Genomic DNA, 17857 nt, shown 5'->3' with positions numbered 1-17857 from the left:
GGTGAAGCGACTCCCCTGCAGGTGGGGAGTCGGGGCTCAAACCAGGATCCTTATGCTGGTCCTTGCGCTTTGTGCCACCTGTGCTTATCCTGCTGTATTACCGCCCAACTCCTGGCTTAGTGGAATATATGACTTACACACATGAGGGCCTGAATTCATGCTAGACACTATGTATGACAGAGTGGTACTCTGGTGTCTTTCTCTCAGTAAAAAGATAAAAATAAAGAAAATTTATTTATTTATTTTTATTTTTTTTGCATTTTACTTATCATTTTTATTTTTTATTTAAGAAAGGAGACATTAACAAAACCATAGGATAGGAGGGGTACAACTCTACACAATTCCAACCACTCAATCTCCATATCCCCTCCACGCCCCAATAGTTTTCCCATTCTCTATCCCTCTGGGAGTATGGACACAGGATCATTGTGGGTTGCAGAAGGTGGAAGGTCTGGCTTCTGTAATTGCTTCCCTGCTGAACATGGACGTTGACTGGTCGGTCCATATTTCCAGTCTGCCTTTCCCTTTCCCTAGTAGGGTGGGTCTCTGGGGAAGCTGAGTTCCAGGACATATTGGTGGGGTCTTCAGTCCAGGAAAGTCTGGCCGGCATCCTGATGGCATCTGGAATCTGGTGTCTGAAAAGAGAGTTAACATACAAAGCCAAACAAATTGTAGAGCAATCATGGACCTAAAGGTTGGAATGGTGGAGAGGAAGTGTTGGGGGGGGGGGTACTCACTGCAGACTATTGTGTACTTCTGCTTTCAGGTATATATTTTGCCCTAATTTATGGATACATGTGAACATATGCTCTATCTCATGGAACCTAGGGCCCACTTTCCTGCTTGCCTCTCCCAATTCATATCAAATAATATTGCATCTGCCGATCACAACCTAATCAATGCAACGACTGCCATCTCAACATGCTTCAGCTCAGACTGTGTCCAGAGACTTCAGGTGTGGAACGACAGCCCTTCAGATTCATTACTCGGGTGAGACCTTTCCTTTCATAGTATACTCTAATTCCATCCCAGGTAAAACCTGGGATGGAATTATTTATTTATTTATTTATTTATTTATTTATTTATTTATTTATTTATCTTGCCTCCAGGGCTATTGTGGGGGCTCAGTGCTTGCACTACAAACCCACTGCTCTTGGTGGCCATTTTTTCCATTTATATTGGATAGAATATAGAGATTGAGAGGGGAGGAGGAGATAGAGAGGGAGAGACAAAGATAGACACCTATAGACCTGCTTCACCACTCATGAAATTTCCCCCCTGCAGGTGGAGACCAGGGGGCTCGAACCTGGATCCTTGCATGAATCCTTGCGCTTTAAACTATGTACGCTTAACTGGGTAAGCCACTGCCTGCCCCTGTATTTTACTTATTTTTTAGATACAGGCAGAGATAAATTGAGAAAGAATAGGGAGATGGAGATAGAGAGATAGATAGACAGACAGACAGACAGACAGATTGGCAGACCTATTGCACTACTTACTATCCTGCAGCTGGGGACCAAGAGTTTGAACCCAAGTCCTTGAACACTCTTAACATGTTCTGGGTAAAACTCTACTGGGTGAACTGCCCAAATAATAATAATAATAATAAAAAAAACTTTAAAAGAAAAGCACAAAAATACAGATTTTGGAAAGAATAGAAATTTAATTTCTTTAGGCTCACAGTTTTGTGAGTTTGTTTTTCCAAGTTGTCTTCCAGGCCAGAAACAACTATGCTGACTTCACGGAGACCAACTTTATAGCTTTGGCCTGACACTGACCTCAGCACTAACATAACATCTAGAGTCTCAGGCAAAACTGCTTTTTGGTCTTGTCAGAACCCAGAGGAATTACTTATATTCTAGTTACAATTCCCAAGATATTAGAGTTGAGTCTCCTTCTAGCCCTCTCCTTTGCGGAGACTCACATGCGTTGGTTTAGGTCTTCAAGACAAATCCTGGTGTGGTGATTCACTTCTTGCATGAGCTTATGACTCCTTGAGAGGAACTTACAGACCTGGAATTTTGGTTGGGATTCCCTGTTCATATTCCCAGAACCCAGGCTCTCTGCGGCAGCGTTTGTTTAGATTGTTTAATACTTACGTCCTTTCCGTGAATTTCTGATGTCAAGAGCAGGGCATGTCAAACCTGGCCCCCGTGTCCTCAAACATTAAGAGCTTTGCTTCAGCCTGAGCATCACACCCTTGTTTAGTGATGCTTGCTTTAAATGTCCACTTTTTAATTTTAAAAACATTAAAATTTTTTTCATATACTTTCTTTTCTTTTTCTTTTTTTCTTTTTCTCCTGTTTGTTGTTGTTGTTGTTGTTGTTGTTTTTACCAGAGCACCACTCAGCTCTGTCTTATGTGGTGCAGGAGATTGAATCTGGGATTTTGGAGCCTCAGGCCTGAGAGTTTTTTTTTGCATGACTATTATGGCATCTACCCCCTTTAAAATTTTTTTAAAAATATTTTTTACTTTTTATTTATTTACTTATTTTACCTCCAGGTTATTGCTGGAGCTTAGTGCCTGCACTATGAATCCACTGCTCCTGGAGGCCATTTTAAGTTTAATTTTACTTTTTTGGGGCCAGGCAGTGGCATACCTGGTTAAGCACACACATTACAGTGTGCAAGGACCCGGGTTCGAGCCTCCGGTCCCCACCTGCAGGGGGAAAGCTTCACAAAGCGGTGAAGCAGGGCTGCAGGCGACTCTCTTGTCTCTCTCCCTCTCTATCACCCCCCCCTTCCTTCTCGATTTCTGGCTGTCTCTATCCAATAAATAAAGATAATAAAAATTTTTTTTAATTACTTTTTTGATAGGACAGAGAGAAATTGAGATGGGAGGGGAGGATAGAGAGGGAGAAAGAAAGATAGATACCTGCAGATGTGCTTTACTGCTTGAAAAGCAACCCTTCTGCAAGTTGGGAGTCGGGGGCTCAAACCAGGATCCTTGCGCGAGTCCTTGTGCTTTGTACTATGTGTTACTATTTTTTAAAAAATGAGAGATACAGTATGTATGTATGAAAAATGCATACATACAGAGAAACCAGAGCACTGAATGGCTCTGTCTTTTAGTGATGCTGGGGACTGAACCTGGGATCTCAGAATATCAGACAAAATAGTCTTTTGCATAACCATTATGCTTTCTCCCGAGCCCTAAAAAAGTGTTTTGTTTTGTTTTTTTTTTGCCTCCAGGATTATTGTTGGGCTTGGTACCTGCACTTGGTACCTGCAGCTTCTGGAGGCTATTTTTTCCACCCTTATTGTTGTTATTGTTGTTGCTGTCATTGTTGTTGGATAGGATAGAGAGAAATGGAGAGAGGAGGGGAAGACAGAGAGGTGGACAGAAAGACAGACACCTGCAGACCTCCTTCACCGCCTGTGAAGTGATTCCCCTTCAGGTGGGAAGCCAGAGGGCTCAGGAAGGAAGTGACTCACTGGAGTTTACAAATGGAGTCTCATGCTGGAAAGAGAGCTCCATTCTCTGACTAAAATCACAGCCCTTTCCATGGATAGTCACCCCCTTCCTCAAGAGGAACTCTCAGTTCATGACCAGAGATAAAGCCTTTGTATGGCAGGTGCCACTGGGGTTGGGCAGTGGAGTACTCTACCCTCAGTCTTTCCCTCCAATCCTTGAGGCTATTTATTGAACTGATTTTAAAAAATGGATTTCATAGTACAGCTCTTTATTTTTAAGTTTAATTTTATTGATTTACCATTAGCTTACAATTAGGCAAGTTTGGGGGAATACAGCTTCATGCTTCTATATGTGTCTGTCATTGGACTTGCCATCCAAGTTCCAGGCCACTATGCTAGCAAAATGACCTCCTCTGCCGGCTCCATTGACCATTTCCCCCTTTTCCTCTGGTCATCATACAGCCTTTTAAAAGAACTTTCTAAGGCTCTGTCTAAAACAAGACATATGACTCTCCAAGCTGGGGGGGGGGGACCTCCTGAAGAATAGGGAATAAGACAACTCATCTCTTTTGCATTTTCACTTCCTCTTAATGTACTCTAATTTTGATTCTTTCACGATTGTGGGTTATCTCAGAGGGTTATCATTACCCTAATCCTTCCACCTCAAGCTCAGGCACAACCCAAAATAGTCTCTTTTGCTTGATGATATATGTTTTTTCAAGTTCATGTGTTTCAATTCTCTACATTACGCACATGAATGAAATCATCTAGTAGCTGCCTTCACTTCCTTCCTTACTTCAGTAAGCATAATCAGCTGGATATGGTAAGAGGAATTGAGAGAGGAGAGGAAGATAGAGAGTGAGAGAGAAAGACAGGCACCTGCAGACCTGCTTCACCGCTTGTGAAGCGGCCCACCTGTAGGTGGGGAGCCAGAGGCTGAAACCTGGATCCTTACACGGGTCATTGTGCTTTGCGCTATGTACGCTTAACCCGCTGTACTACTGCCCACCTCCCAATCTAGTCTATTTTAATTGCTCAGCAGTACTCTACTGAGTGTATGGCCCAGGAGTTCTTAGTCTCTTTCTTTCCTTCTCTCCCTCCCTCCCTGCCTCCCTTCGTTCCTTTCCTTCTTTTTGCACTTAAAAGACTCACATGCCAGCTTTGTCCCTCTTGTGGGACTCTTGATTATACCAATCCCCATATAACTCGCCTTTTAAGATTAACTCAGGTCCAGGACATCTCTCAATTCAGAGTTGCTGTTCTTTAAGCTTCTTCTGCATTTAAGGTCTTTGATCATGCCACCTAATGTTTAACAGATCTCTTTATTTTGGTAAAAAATGCATAGCATAAAACTTACTGTATTCCCCACACCTATGGACATCTAAACTTTGCAAAGGTGCCCAGACTATTAAATGGGGAAATCAGAGTCTCTTCAACAAATGGTGTTGGAAAAAATGGGTTGAAACATGCAGAAGAATGAAACTGAACCACTATATTTCACCAAATACAAAAGTAAATTCCAAGTGGATCAAGAACCTGGAAGTTAGACCACAAAGTATCAGATACTTAGAGGAAAATAATGGCAGAACTCTTTTCTGCATAATTTTTTTTAAAAAAAATTTATATTTATTTATTTATTTATTTATTCCCTTTTGTTGTCCTTGTTGTTTTATTGTTGTAGTTATTATTGATGTCATCATTGTTGGATAGGACAGAGAGAAATGGAGAGAGGAGGGGGAAGACAGAGAGGGGGAGTGAAAGACAGACACCTGCAGACCTGCTTCACTGCCTGTGAAGCGACTCCCCTGCAGGTGGGGAGCCAGGGGCTCAAACCGGGATCCTTCCTCCGGTCCTTGTGCTTTGCACCACCTGCGCTTAACCCGCTGTGCTACCTCCCGACTCCCTATAATTTTTTTTCTAACTTATTCGTTTATTTATTTATTTATTTCTTATTAGATAGAGACAGAGAGAAATTGAAGGGAAGGGGCGATGGAGATGGAGAGAGACAGAGAGACACCTGCAGCCCTGCTTCACCACACGTGAAGCTTTCCCCCTGCAGGTGGGGACTAGGGGCTTGAACCTGGTTCCTTGCACACTGTAGTGTGTGTGCTTAACCAGGTGCGTCACCACCTGGCCCCCTTCTGCATAAATTTTAAAGACATCTTCAATGAAACAAATCCAATTACAAAGAAGACAAAGGCAAGCATAAACCTATGGGACTACCTCAAATTAAAAAGCTTCTGCACAGCAAAAGAAACCACTACTCAAACCAACAGACCCCTTACAGAATGGGAGACAACATTTACATGCCATATATCAGACAAGAGGCTAATAACCAGAATATATAAAGAGCTTGCCAAATGCAACAACAAGAAAACAAATAACCCCATCCAAAAATAGGGGGAGGACATGGACAGAATATTCACCACAGAAGAGGTCCAAAAGGTTGAGAAACACATGAAAAAATGCTCCAAGTCTTTGATTGTCAGAGAAATGCAAATAAAGATGACAATGAGATACCACTTCACTCCTGTGAGAATGTCATACATAAGAAAAGGTAACAGCAGCAAATGCTGGAGAGGATGTGGGGTCAAAGGAACCCTCCTGCACTGCTGGTGGGAATGTCAATTGGTCCAACCTCTGTGGAGAACAGTCTGGAGAACTCTCAGAAGGCTAGAAATGGACCTACCCTATGATCCTCTCCTGGGGATATATCCTAAGGAACCCAACACACCCATCCCAAAAGATCTGTGTACACATATGTTCTTAGCAGCACAATTTGTAACAGCCAAAACCTGGAAGCAACCCAGGTGTCCAACAACAGATGAGTGGCTGAGCAAGTTATGGTATATATATATGCACAGTGGAATAATACTCAGCTATAAAAAATGGTGACTTCACCGTTTTCAGCGGATCTTGGATGGACCTTGAAAAATTCATGTTAAATGAAATAAGTTAGAAATAGAAGGATGAATATGGGATGATCTCATTCTCAGACAGAAGTTGAGAAACGAGATCAGAAGAGAAAACAAAAATAGAACTTGAACTAGAATTGGCGTGTTGCACCAACGTAAAAGATTCTGGGGTTGGTGGGGGGTGGGGGAGAATGCAGGTCCTTCAGAGGACCTAGTGGGGGTTGTATTGTTATATGGAAAACTGGGAAATGTTATGCATGTACAAACTGTTGTATTTACTGTGAATGTAAAACATTAATTCCCCAATAAAGAAACTTACTATATTAACCATTTAGAAAATTTACTGAGATAGAATGCCAGGTTTGATCACTGGCACCACAGATGATAGAGCTGAGCAGATCTCTGGTCTCTTTTTCTCTCCTTTATTATTTATAAAAGATATGTAAGAAAATAAACTTTTTTCCCCTTTCTTTTTTTGCCACTATGGTATTACTGGGGCTTGGTGCCTGCACAAAGCCACCTCATTTTTTCTCCCTTTTTGATAGAACATGAGAGACAGATACAGAGTAATAGACTGAAAGAGACAGAGAGGAAGGAGAGACTTTGCAGCACCATTCCACTGGTCATGAAGCTTCTTCCTGCAGGTACTTCCATGTGGTGGCTGGGGTTTGAACTCATGCCCTCATGTGTGGTAATATGTGCAGTCTATTGGGTGAGCCACCATCCTGCTCCAAGAAAACAAACATTAAAAGGCAAGAAAGAAAGAAAGAAAGAAAGAAAGAAAGAAAGAAAGAGAATGCACATAGCACTGCTTTTCTATCCATAGACCTTTTCCCAAGTGCTATGTGCTCCCATGTGATATTGTGAATTTGGGGCTTTAAACATGGAAAGATGCATCCTCATACCCAGATTTTAAATTTCTTCAGAGCGAAGATCAGATGTGGTCTCTGTGTATTCCTAGAATCTTTCAGAGTGCAAGATATCCTTAAGTATTTAGAACTTTCAGATTAATTTAATGAAATTAACATTTTAGTTGAGTTCAATTATTTTTTATTTTTAGAACTTGAGGTAGAATAATCTTTATAAATAGGTTTGGATCACTGCCATGATATAGGTGGTATAAATGTTTAGGATACTATGTGGTGGATAAGAGAGCCTGCAAAGGGGGGGGGGATGCCACTCTGCCTCCTTCTTGGCTGAAAAATGTGAATAATATATCATCCCACAAATTGTCCTATCTATTGTTGCTGGGGTAGTTTCCATCCTCCCTGCAATAAGACAATGCTCTGGCAACACAGTTGTATTCTAGCAGAAGCAGGAAATCTTGGGGGGGAGGGAATAACTTTGAGAAACTCAGAAGAGAGGCAGCAGAGGGCCCGTGAGGGAATATCACAGCTCGGAGGGAAAAGTATGTACAGATATAGTCAACTCTGTCCTCACCTCTATTCAGTTTCTCTCAACATTCCTGTTATCTTTGGGAGTTAATTTCTCATTCATTGCCATGTTAGTGAGGGCTACTCTAATTTTGCAAGCTATTTTAGTCTCTGTATGAGAAAGTCCCTCTATTAGCTATACATTTGGCATTTTAAAAATGAAACTATCACTAGGATCTTTTAAAAAAAGAACAAATACAAAGACAATTAACTGTCTGAGAATAGATTATTTAGAAAAGAACAGAAAATTAGCCTGGGGGTAGGAGGGTTGGCATAAGACTCTCAGGTGTACATCCCCAACTTGATTCATCCATGTCTGGAAAACTGCCTCAGAGTCTGCCACTCAGCCTGGTATCTTTTCCATCTCCGTTTTCCCCTCAAAGGATGGGATTGTAGTAGAAGTCCCAAGAGAAAGCATGTTTATGATTTAACTGGGTATTTCCCTGGCAAGAAATAACTCATGGGGGCCAGGTGGTGGTGCACCTGGTTGAGCTCACATTGCACTGTGCAAGGACCCAGGTTCAAGCCTCCATTCCTCACCTGCAGGGAAAAAGCTTCACAAGTGGTGAAGTCGATCTGCAGGTGTCTCTCTGTCTCTCTCCCTGTCTAACTCCTACTTTCCTCTTAATTTCTGGCTGCCTCTATCCAATAAGTAAAGACAATAAAAATAAATAAATATTAATAAAGAGAAATAAGCCAAGGAGTCGAGTGGTAGTGCAGCAGGTTAAGTGCAGGAGGTGCAAAGCGCAAGGACCGGCATTAGGATCCTGGTTCGAGTCCCTGGCTCCCCACCTGCAGGGGAATCGCTTCACAAGCGGTGAAGCAGGTGTCTGTCTTTCTCTCCTCCTCTCTGTCCTCCCTTCCTCTCTCCATTTCTCTCTGTCCTATCCAACAACAGCAACATCAATAACAACAATAACACAAGGGCAACAAGAGGGAATAAATAAATAAATAAATAAATAAATAAATAAGCTGAAAAAAAGAAATAAATCATTATTCTCAACATGTCTGGCACATTGCCTTTCTTTTTTTTTTTTTTGAAAGATTTCCTCTTTTTATTTTCTTTTTATATTTTATTTATTGATTGGACAGGGACTGAGAGAAATAGAGAGAAGGAAGGGACAGATAGATTGGGAGAGAGAAAGACACCTACAGCACTGCTTCCCTACTTGTGAAGCTTCCCCTCTGCAGGTGGAGACCAGGGGCTTGAAGAAGGGTCCTTGTGCACTATAGCATGGACGATTCATTCGATGAGCCGCCGCCCACCCCTCCAACACTTTTCTCTTTTAAAAATTTTTAAAATTTATTTGTATTATTAAGTAGAGACAGAGAAAAAATAGAGAGGGGAGGGGGAGATAAAGAGGGTGAGAGACAGAGAGACACCTGCAGCCCTGCTTCACCACTCATGGAACTTTGCTCCTGCAGGTGAGGACCCATGTCCTTGTCCATGGTAATGTGTGTACTTAACCAGGTGTGCCACTGCCTGGCCCCAATCAACACTTTTCTTAAACTTGCCTTTTTTTTTTTTTTCTTTCTCCACTCCAGGGTTATCTTAGGGACTCACTTCTAGCACTACAAATCCATCACTCCCCGAGGCCATTTCCCCCTCTCCCTCCCCCCCACATTTTATTTGATAGGAAAGAGAGAAATTAAGAGGGGAGGGGGAAAAAGAGAGGGAGAGACCCTGCTTGTGAAGGGTCCCTGCTGCAAGTGAGAAGTGGGCTGGGGGTGGGGAGGGGTTGCACCCAGGTCCTTGCATGTAGTATTACATGTGTTTAACCAGGTGCACCACTGCCTCACCCCCTTCTTAAACTTTTTTTTTTTAACATTTTGTTTATTGGATAGAGACAGAGGGAAATCCAGAGAGAATGGGGAGACAGAGATGGAGAGAGACATAGAGACATCTGCAGCACTGCTTCACTGCTTGCAAAGCTTCCACCTTCAGGTGAAGACCAAGGCCTTGCACAAGGTAACATATGAGCTCAACTGCGTGCACCACCGCCTAGCCCCTTTAAAACTGCTTGATGACAAGCTTTCTTGAGTGCATATTAAGAATTAGATTCCTTGGAGGCTAGGTGGTGGTGCACTAGGTTAAGTGCACACATTACCATGCTCAAGGACCTGGGTTCAAGTCCCTGCTCCTCACTTGCAGGGGAATGCTTCAGAGCCATGAAGCAGGTATGCAGGTACTTATCTTTCTCTCTCCTTATCTCCCCCACTCCTCTCAATTTCTCTCTGTCCAATCCAACAAAACAAAAGGAAAAAAATGGCCTCTTAGAGTGGTAGATTTGCAGTGCAGGCACCGAGCCCCAGCGATAACTCTGGTGGTAAGAAAAAGAAAAAGAAAAAGAGGGAGGAGGAGGAGGAGAATTAGATTCCTTAAGGCCCAGCAGATGACGCTGTAGATGACGCACTTGGAGTCTCAGGTCCCAAGTTTCATCCCCAGTATCGTAGGTGCCAGAGTGATGTTCTGGTTCTCTCCTCTCTTTGTTCTCATGAAAACAAATCTTTAAAAAAAATACATTTCCAGGAGTCAGGTGGCAGCACAGTGAGTTAAGCACACGTGGCACAAAGCATGAGGATGGGCGCAAGGATCCCGGTTCAAGCCCCCAGCTTCCCACATAAAGGGGAGTCACTTCAGAGGTGGTTAAACAGGTCTGCAGGTGTCTTTCTTCCCCCTCCATCTTCCCCTTCTCTCTCCATTTCTCTCTGTCCTATCCAACAATGACAACAACAATAATAACTACAACAATAAAACAACAAGGGCAACAAAAGGGAATAGATATTAAAAGAATTAAAAAAATACATTTCCTTTTTTTTTTTAAACCAGAGCACTGCTCAGTTCTGGGTATTGGTGATGCAGGGGATTGAACCTGGGACTTTGGAGTCTTAGGCTTAAGAGTCTCTTTGCATAACTATTACGCCATCTATTTACGCCCATAAGTAAATATGTAAAAGTCTCAAATTCCTTCTCTATTAGAAATGTTAGATCGTGCAGTAGATATGCTAATAACAAGTTTTGTTTCATAGTAAGTAAGTTGCAGCCAGCTGCCTTTGGGACCCTAGGCCGTTCCCCGCCCCCATGCTAATGCCCGTCGAGGCAAGTAGCCCCCCAGAGGCAAGAAATGTTTTTTTTCAGATATGGCCCCCTCAGGCCTTCCCTTGGCAACATGCTGGTTTTTGTTATATATGTTTCCACACCCTTGATACTATAGTCATTTAGTTAAAAAGAAAAGGGGGAATTGTCGTATGCTTTACATTGGTTTGTTCTAGCGCCCCCCCCCCCCCCCCCCCCGCCAAGAGAATTGGATCAGTCCTATTAATTTCGCAGGTCTGCTTGGCTCCGCCCGAAGGAACCCCGGGAGAGGGTTTCTGAGTTGGAGAGTGCCAGAGTTCCGGAGTCCCTGAGTCCGAGAGTTTCAGGGTTACAGAGTAAGAGAGAGTTCCAGTGTGTCAGAGTTTCAGAGGGTTCCCCAGTACGAGAGTTCCAGAGTTCCAGAGTTGGAGAGTTCCTGAGTTCGAGAGTAAGAGAGTGCTTGTGCCGCCGCCGCAAAGAGACAGCAGAGTTCTGTTTGGTGATTAGTTTGTGTTAGTTTATGAATCGTTGTTCCTGAATAAAGAAATACAGCTTCCCTGCCCAGCCGTTGTCTCCGCGTCTCTGTCACCCGCCCAGCAAGAGCCTCCAAAAATTTTAACAACACCCTGCCAAGCTCAACCACATCCTCACAATTTCCCCACAATACATGAAGAGTTCCAAGGAAGTAATCTGTATATATAAATATATATATATATAAATTCTTTCAAATCATAAGTTTCTTATTACCACACAGGCTAGAACACATTAGCAAATACTTATTACAGATACTTGTGTACATACTCAACTGTATTTCTTTCCCTCTTAGAAAGGAATAAAGAGACAAAATCATAGTCATTATCAACACAATCTTGAACGAGTGACTAACTTGTAGGGTGTCGATTTCCTAGGTAAGGAAGTGCAGCTGTTACTGTGTAATTCTCACTGAGGAGTAAAGCAATGATGCATGTAGAACTGTTACCAAATGCCTGTTAGATATAGTGTGTCCTCAATAACTAGATGCTATTGTTACTTTCCCACAAGAACCCTAGGGTATCTTCAGCCAATAAATATTGATGAACAGCAATGAAAGGAAGAGTAGTTATTGAGGGTGCCAGGGATCCACACAGATATCTAAACACAGTCAGAAGACCCAGTGATGATTTCTTGGACCAGACTCAGCAGACACAACTGTGGTTGGAAGTTTTAAACAAAAGGAAAGAGCATTTTTACAAAGTCTGACTTGAGCTCAGTAGGCAGGAGCTGACATAGACATAACTTCGATAACTGAGGGAATGGCACAATGGGTTAGTAGAGGAAGATTCCAGAACCTCCACCTTCCAGACTGAATAGCCCAGAGATAGTTCTCCAAACCCTGGAATCGTTCAGGTCTTTATGTGAAGCTATCATTCACCTGTAATGTGACATTGAATAAAACGCTCCATCTTATGAGTCCCTATCTCTCACCCATGATATGGTTATTTTATATTATTAATACCTTCCATAAAGATTGTAGTTAAGATTTTTTGCCCCAGGGTTATCACTGGGGCTTGGTCCACTGCTCCTGACAGCCATCTTTTCCCCCCATTGTTGTTGCAGCTGCTGTTGTTGTTGTTGGCTAGGACAGAGAGAAATTGAGAGGGGAGGGGAAGATAGAGAGAGGGAGAGAAAGATAGACACCTGCAGACCTGCTTCACCGCATTTGGAGTGACTGCACCCTGCAGGTGGGGAGCCAGAGGCTTGAACCCAGATCCTTGAGCGGGTCCTTAACACTTCATACTATGTGCACTTAGCTGGGTGTGCTTGGCCCCCTTAGTTAAGATTTAATATGGAGGGAGTCGGGCAGTAGTGCAGCGGGTTAAGCGCACGTGGTGCAAAGTGCAAGGACCAGTGTGAGGATCCTGGTTTGAGCCCCTGGCTCCCCACCTGTAGGAGAGTCGCTTCACAGGCGTTGAAGCAGGTCTGCAGGTGTCTATCTTTCTCTCCCCCTCTCTGTCTTCCACTCCTCTCTCCATTTCTCTCTGTCCTATCCAACAATGACATCAACAACAATAACAATGAAAAACCAACAAGGGCAACAAAAGGGAAAATAAGTATATATAAAAAAGAATGCAGATATTACATGAGTAGCTTACATTTCTGGGCTTTAAAGTAAACTCATATAACCTTGCTTCTAATTAAGGCTCACTTACTAAAAAAAAAAAAAGATTTAATATGGAAATAAATGTAAAGTGAATCAAATTTGGCTACTATCTATCATTAACAAAGGGTGGGTTATAATATACTCTTGGAGAGAACTAACTTCCTCTTCTTTAGTTCCTTTCATATGTCCCACCATAGCTGTGCTCAGAGTAAATAAGGGCCCTTCTAGTTTCATTACCTAGAAACTGTTGCTTTTACTCACTCTGCATGCACACCTATCTCAGGGCTCCCTGCTGTGTTCCTGCTTCTGGATTTTCCCACAGACCTTCAATCCTCTGGTGCTTTTTAAACAGAGACTGACCTCTCCCCAGACCTTGGTTACATTATCATACTTAGCAACCAGAGTTTAGAGAAAAGTACCTTCTTCAGGTGGGTAGGAAGACAGAGACTGAGGGTGAGAACTGAGAGTGGCCAGGAAGGGAGGAGTGAGGATTCAGAATAGCAAAGAAAAGGTGGAAATGTGTCATGAAGTTCCTTAAAATTGGTGAATTCAAAATCTCATCATTTTCATTGAATGAACGCATATGATTCACTTCCTTCCATTAACCCTTTATTTTCTTATTTGTGGACTGGAAAGGGAAGTGCTTTTCTTGCTTTAAAGAGAAAGAATGGGGCCAGATGGTGGTGAACCTGGTTGAGCGCATATGTTATAATGTGCAAGGACCGGGTTTGAACTCCCTGTCCCCATCTGCAGGCGCAAAGCTTTGCAAGTGGTGAAGCAGTGCTGCAGGTCTCTCCCACTCTATCTCCAATAAATAAAGATAATTAAAAAAAATTTATTTATTCCTTTTTGTTGCCCTTGTTGTTTTATTGTTGTGGTTATTATTGTTGTTGTTATTGATTTCATTGTTGTTGGATAGGACAGAGAGAAATGGAGAGAGGAGGGGAGAGAAAGACAGATACCTGCAGACCTGCTTCACCGCCTGTGAAGCGACTCCCCTGCAGGTGGGGAGCCGAGGGCTAAAACCAAGATCGTTACACAGGTCCTTGCACTTTTCGCCACCTGCGTTTAACCTGCTGCACTACTGCCCTGCTCCCATAAACATAATTTTAAAAATTAAAAAAGAAAAAAGAAAGAAGTATAGAGAATCCAACTTGGGAGAGCCATGAAGTAACATCTCATACTGGCTATAAATGTTATGCTAGTTTTATGTATTTTATGCTAGTTTAGTGTATTAACTTCTGACTGAAATGTATTTCCCTAAATGGTAAGACTTCTTGGCAGTTTTTAGCAACCTCACCAGTTTCAGGCTTCCGCTGTCCAGCCCTTTGTCCCTAACCTCTTTAGTTCTCCAATTAGCATCCATTGCCTCCCAACATGGTAATCTGAGCTCTAAGCATTAAGTCCCAAACCAAGGCCTACCTTTGGTTCCTTGAAGGGGACTCAGAATCAAGAAGGTCAGGAATGTTATGACCAAAATTCTTTTAAGATATCATACTTCTGGGCCAGGTGGTGGCACATATTACTATGTATAAGAACCGGGGTTCAAGCCCTAGGTCCCTACCTGCGGGAGGGAAGTTTCATGAACAGTGAAGTAATGCTGCAGTGTCTTTTTCTCTTTCCTCCTCTCTCCGTCCATTCATTCTCTGCCCTGTGAAATTGAAGAAATACATTAGAGAGAGAGATGGCTAGGCAGTGGCACACCTGGTTAAGTGCATATACAACAGTGTGCAAAGACCCAGGTTCAAGCCCCTGGTCCCCACCTGCAGGGGAAAAGCTTCATGAGTGAAGTAGAGCTGCAGGTGTCTCTCAGTTTCTCTCCCTCTCTGTCTCCCCCTCCCCTCTCAAATTCTGTTTCTACCCAATAATTAATAAATAAAAAATTAAAAAAGAGATAGTTGACTGTTGGGAACAGTGGATTTGTCATGGAGTCACCAGGCCCCAGTCATAGCCCTGGTGACAATAAGAAAGAAAGAAGGAAAAACAAACAAAATCTAAGTTCCTACTAAGGAAGTAACTGGATTTAGTTTAGAGAAAAACAAAAGTTTGGTCAAATTGGCTCCAAATATTCATGCAGAAGTCTGAGCTAGCTGGCCAGGGTGGGCATAAGAATAGGGCTAGAAAAGGTGAGGGAGGGTAGGGGGGTCATAGGTTGAAACTGGAAAGACTAATATAGACTGCCTTTCTCAGTGACACTGACTGATGAAGTGTAACCTCAGGGTGTAGCCCCTAAGCCCTCTGTTTCCATGAGTAAGGACACAAGTATGTACCCCCCCAACGCCCCCTCCCTAGGGCCTTTGGAGACCTAGCAACTTCAGCCCCACTATCATGTTACAGGCCAGAGACATGGCTTTCTGTGTCTGCTGTTGTCTAGCCTTTACCTCTCTCAGCATTAAACATGCAGGGAGAAGAGATTTCAGATCCAAAGGAGCTATGAGACTAGCATTCAGTGTTTCCTTCTGGACTGCAGAAGAGTCTCTCTGCTCTTCCTCCTTGTCTCCTACCACATGGAAGGTCCAGAGGAGAGTTTCAGGTCACCAATGGCAGAGAAGAGTGGGAGGGTGTGGGAGTCAGAGTGGTGGGGTGAACAGCACATGCAGCTGACCAGATTCTGGGAAATGCTGGCTAAGGACACAGTATCCTCACATAACTGAAATCCTGGAATGGATTCCAGAAAGGCCTTGTCTTCCATGCTGGGACAACTATAGTCACAGAGATACCTGGTATAGCAATTATAGCTTACAAAGTTCACCTTCTGTTTCTAACATCTAGCATCTAGAATTTAGATGTTAGAAACAGGCTTGTGATAAATAATAGATAATTTTTACATACAAGCATATTCTCATTCAATCTGCAAAGCGAGGGACAGACAGGGCAAGTATTGTTTAATTTTGCAGATAAAGAAACAGGTCAAGAGAATTTACTGTCTGCTGGGGAGATAGCATAACGGTTATACAAAATGGCTTTAATGCCTAAGGTTTCAATGTCCCAAGTTCAATCCCCTGCACCAGTGTAAACCTGAATTGAACAGTGCTCTAGTTTAAAAAAAAAAAAAAAAAAAAAAAACTAGAAGGAGGAAGAGAAGCTGGGTCAGAGGTTGGGGGAAGGAGAGACAATTCAATGTCTTCTCACCAGTCATTCAATTTGAACATGGCAGACCTAAGGCTAGAAACTCTACTCTTTATTTTTTTAATTTATTTTTTTATTGTTGTTGTAGTTATTGTTGTTGTTATTAATGTTGTCATTGTTAGATAAGACAGAAATAGAGAGAGGAAGACAAGGGAGAGAAAGTTAGACACCTGCAAATGTGCTTCACTGCCTGTAAAGCGACTCCCCTTCAGGTGGGGAACCAGGGGCTCGAACTGGGATCCTTATGCTGGTCCTTGCGCTCTGCACCATGTGTGCTTAATCCGCTGTGCTACGCCCTACTCTCGACACTCTACTTTTTATATAAGAGCCATGTTGAACATTGTTGGCTTAGCAACGTATGGGTTTATCTGATGACTTGAATGTGAACTTCTTTTTAGTGCCTGATAGTGAGAAAATAACTCTAGAGGGGCCCAGTTTCCTGGACATAATCTCGGGGTCAAGTTTATCTTTTTTAATTAATTAATTTATTTAAAAAAGGAGACATTAACAAAACCATAGGATAGGAGGAGTACATCTCCACACAATTCCCACCATCAGATCTCTATATCTCACCCCCACCCCTGATAGCTTTCCCATTCTCTATCCCTCTGCAAGTATGGACCCAGGGTCATTGTGGGTTGCAGAAGGTGGAAGGTCTGGCTTCTGTAATTGCTTCCCCGCTGAACAGGGGCATTGACTGGTCAATCCATACTCTCAGTCTGCCCCTCTCTTTCCCGAGTAGGGTGGGTCTCTGGGGAAGTGGACCTCCAGGACATATTGGTGGGGTCATCTGTCCAGGGAAGTTTGGTCAGCATCATGCTGGCATCTGGAACCTGGTGGCTGAAAAGAGAGTTACTATACAAAGCCAAACAAATTGTTGAGCCATTATGGACCTGAAGGCTGGAATAGTGCAGATGAAGTGTTGGGGGGTACTCACTGCAGACTATTGTATACTTCTGCTTTCAGGTATATATTTTGCCCTAATTTATGGATAACTGTGAACATATGCTCTATCTCAGGGGACCTGGTCTATATCTAGGTTTTGGGACTTTGTTAGGAAGTGAACCATCTGGAATGGAATTAGAGAATACTATGAAAGGAAAGGTCTCACCTGAGTAATGAAGCTGAAGGATTGTCATTCCACACCTGAAGTCTCTAGACACAGTCTGAAGTGAAGCATGCTGGGGTGGCACTCATTGCGTTGATTAGGTTGCGATCATCGGGGTCAATCTCTAATGTTCTGGCCTTTCCTGTACATCTGGCTTCTCTTCCTGTTCTTCTGTGAGCATCACTTAGCAAGAGGCCCCTCTGTTAGTCTTTGTTGCCTCATCTGACTCAAGAGTTCTATACCCATGAGAAACAGAGGCAAGACGCTGGTGGTTTTCCTTTGGGGGTTAGGAGCAGAATGAAATCATACACATTCAGTTCCTCTTTTTTCACACCCTTGGCAATAACTTAAGATAACCTAGTCTACCAAATCAATTCTTCCTTACTTGCATTATTGTGAGGGCCTTCTAGGAATTCAGAGCCCATAGCCTGAGAATTTCTGGAAAGAGGACTCCAAGGTCAACAGGAGGGCTCCCCTGAGTTAGAACTCTTATATCATCTGGCTCTTCCCTTAACAGCATTCTGTATTGTAGTCTTCTCTTAAGGAGGTTGTAAGATAAAGTATATAGGAACAAGGAAACTATGTTAAGTTTTGCCACTTAGCAACTATGTATCCTTTCTCCACCTAAATTTCCTCATCTGT

At 42.8% G+C, this 17857-nt stretch overlaps 1 long non-coding RNA gene across 1 annotated transcript; it reads right to left on the bottom strand.

The window, feature by feature from the left end:
- Positions 1 to 419: 419 nt before the first annotated feature.
- On the bottom strand, positions 420 to 17486 carry LOC132541779 (uncharacterized). The gene is made up of 3 exons (XR_009552870.1): positions 17219 to 17486; positions 14543 to 14629; positions 420 to 635 (listed from the first exon to the last, which is right to left on the bottom strand). It is a non-coding gene; the product is annotated as an uncharacterized LOC132541779 (long non-coding RNA).
- Positions 17487 to 17857: the final 371 nt, after the last annotated feature.

Source organism: Erinaceus europaeus, chromosome 1 (assembly GCF_950295315.1).
Source record: "Erinaceus europaeus chromosome 1, mEriEur2.1, whole genome shotgun sequence".
Classification (NCBI taxonomy): domain Eukaryota; kingdom Metazoa; phylum Chordata; class Mammalia; order Eulipotyphla; family Erinaceidae; genus Erinaceus; species Erinaceus europaeus.
Note: the sequence above shows the minus strand (reverse complement) of the source record. Positions and strands in the feature narration are given on the sequence as shown.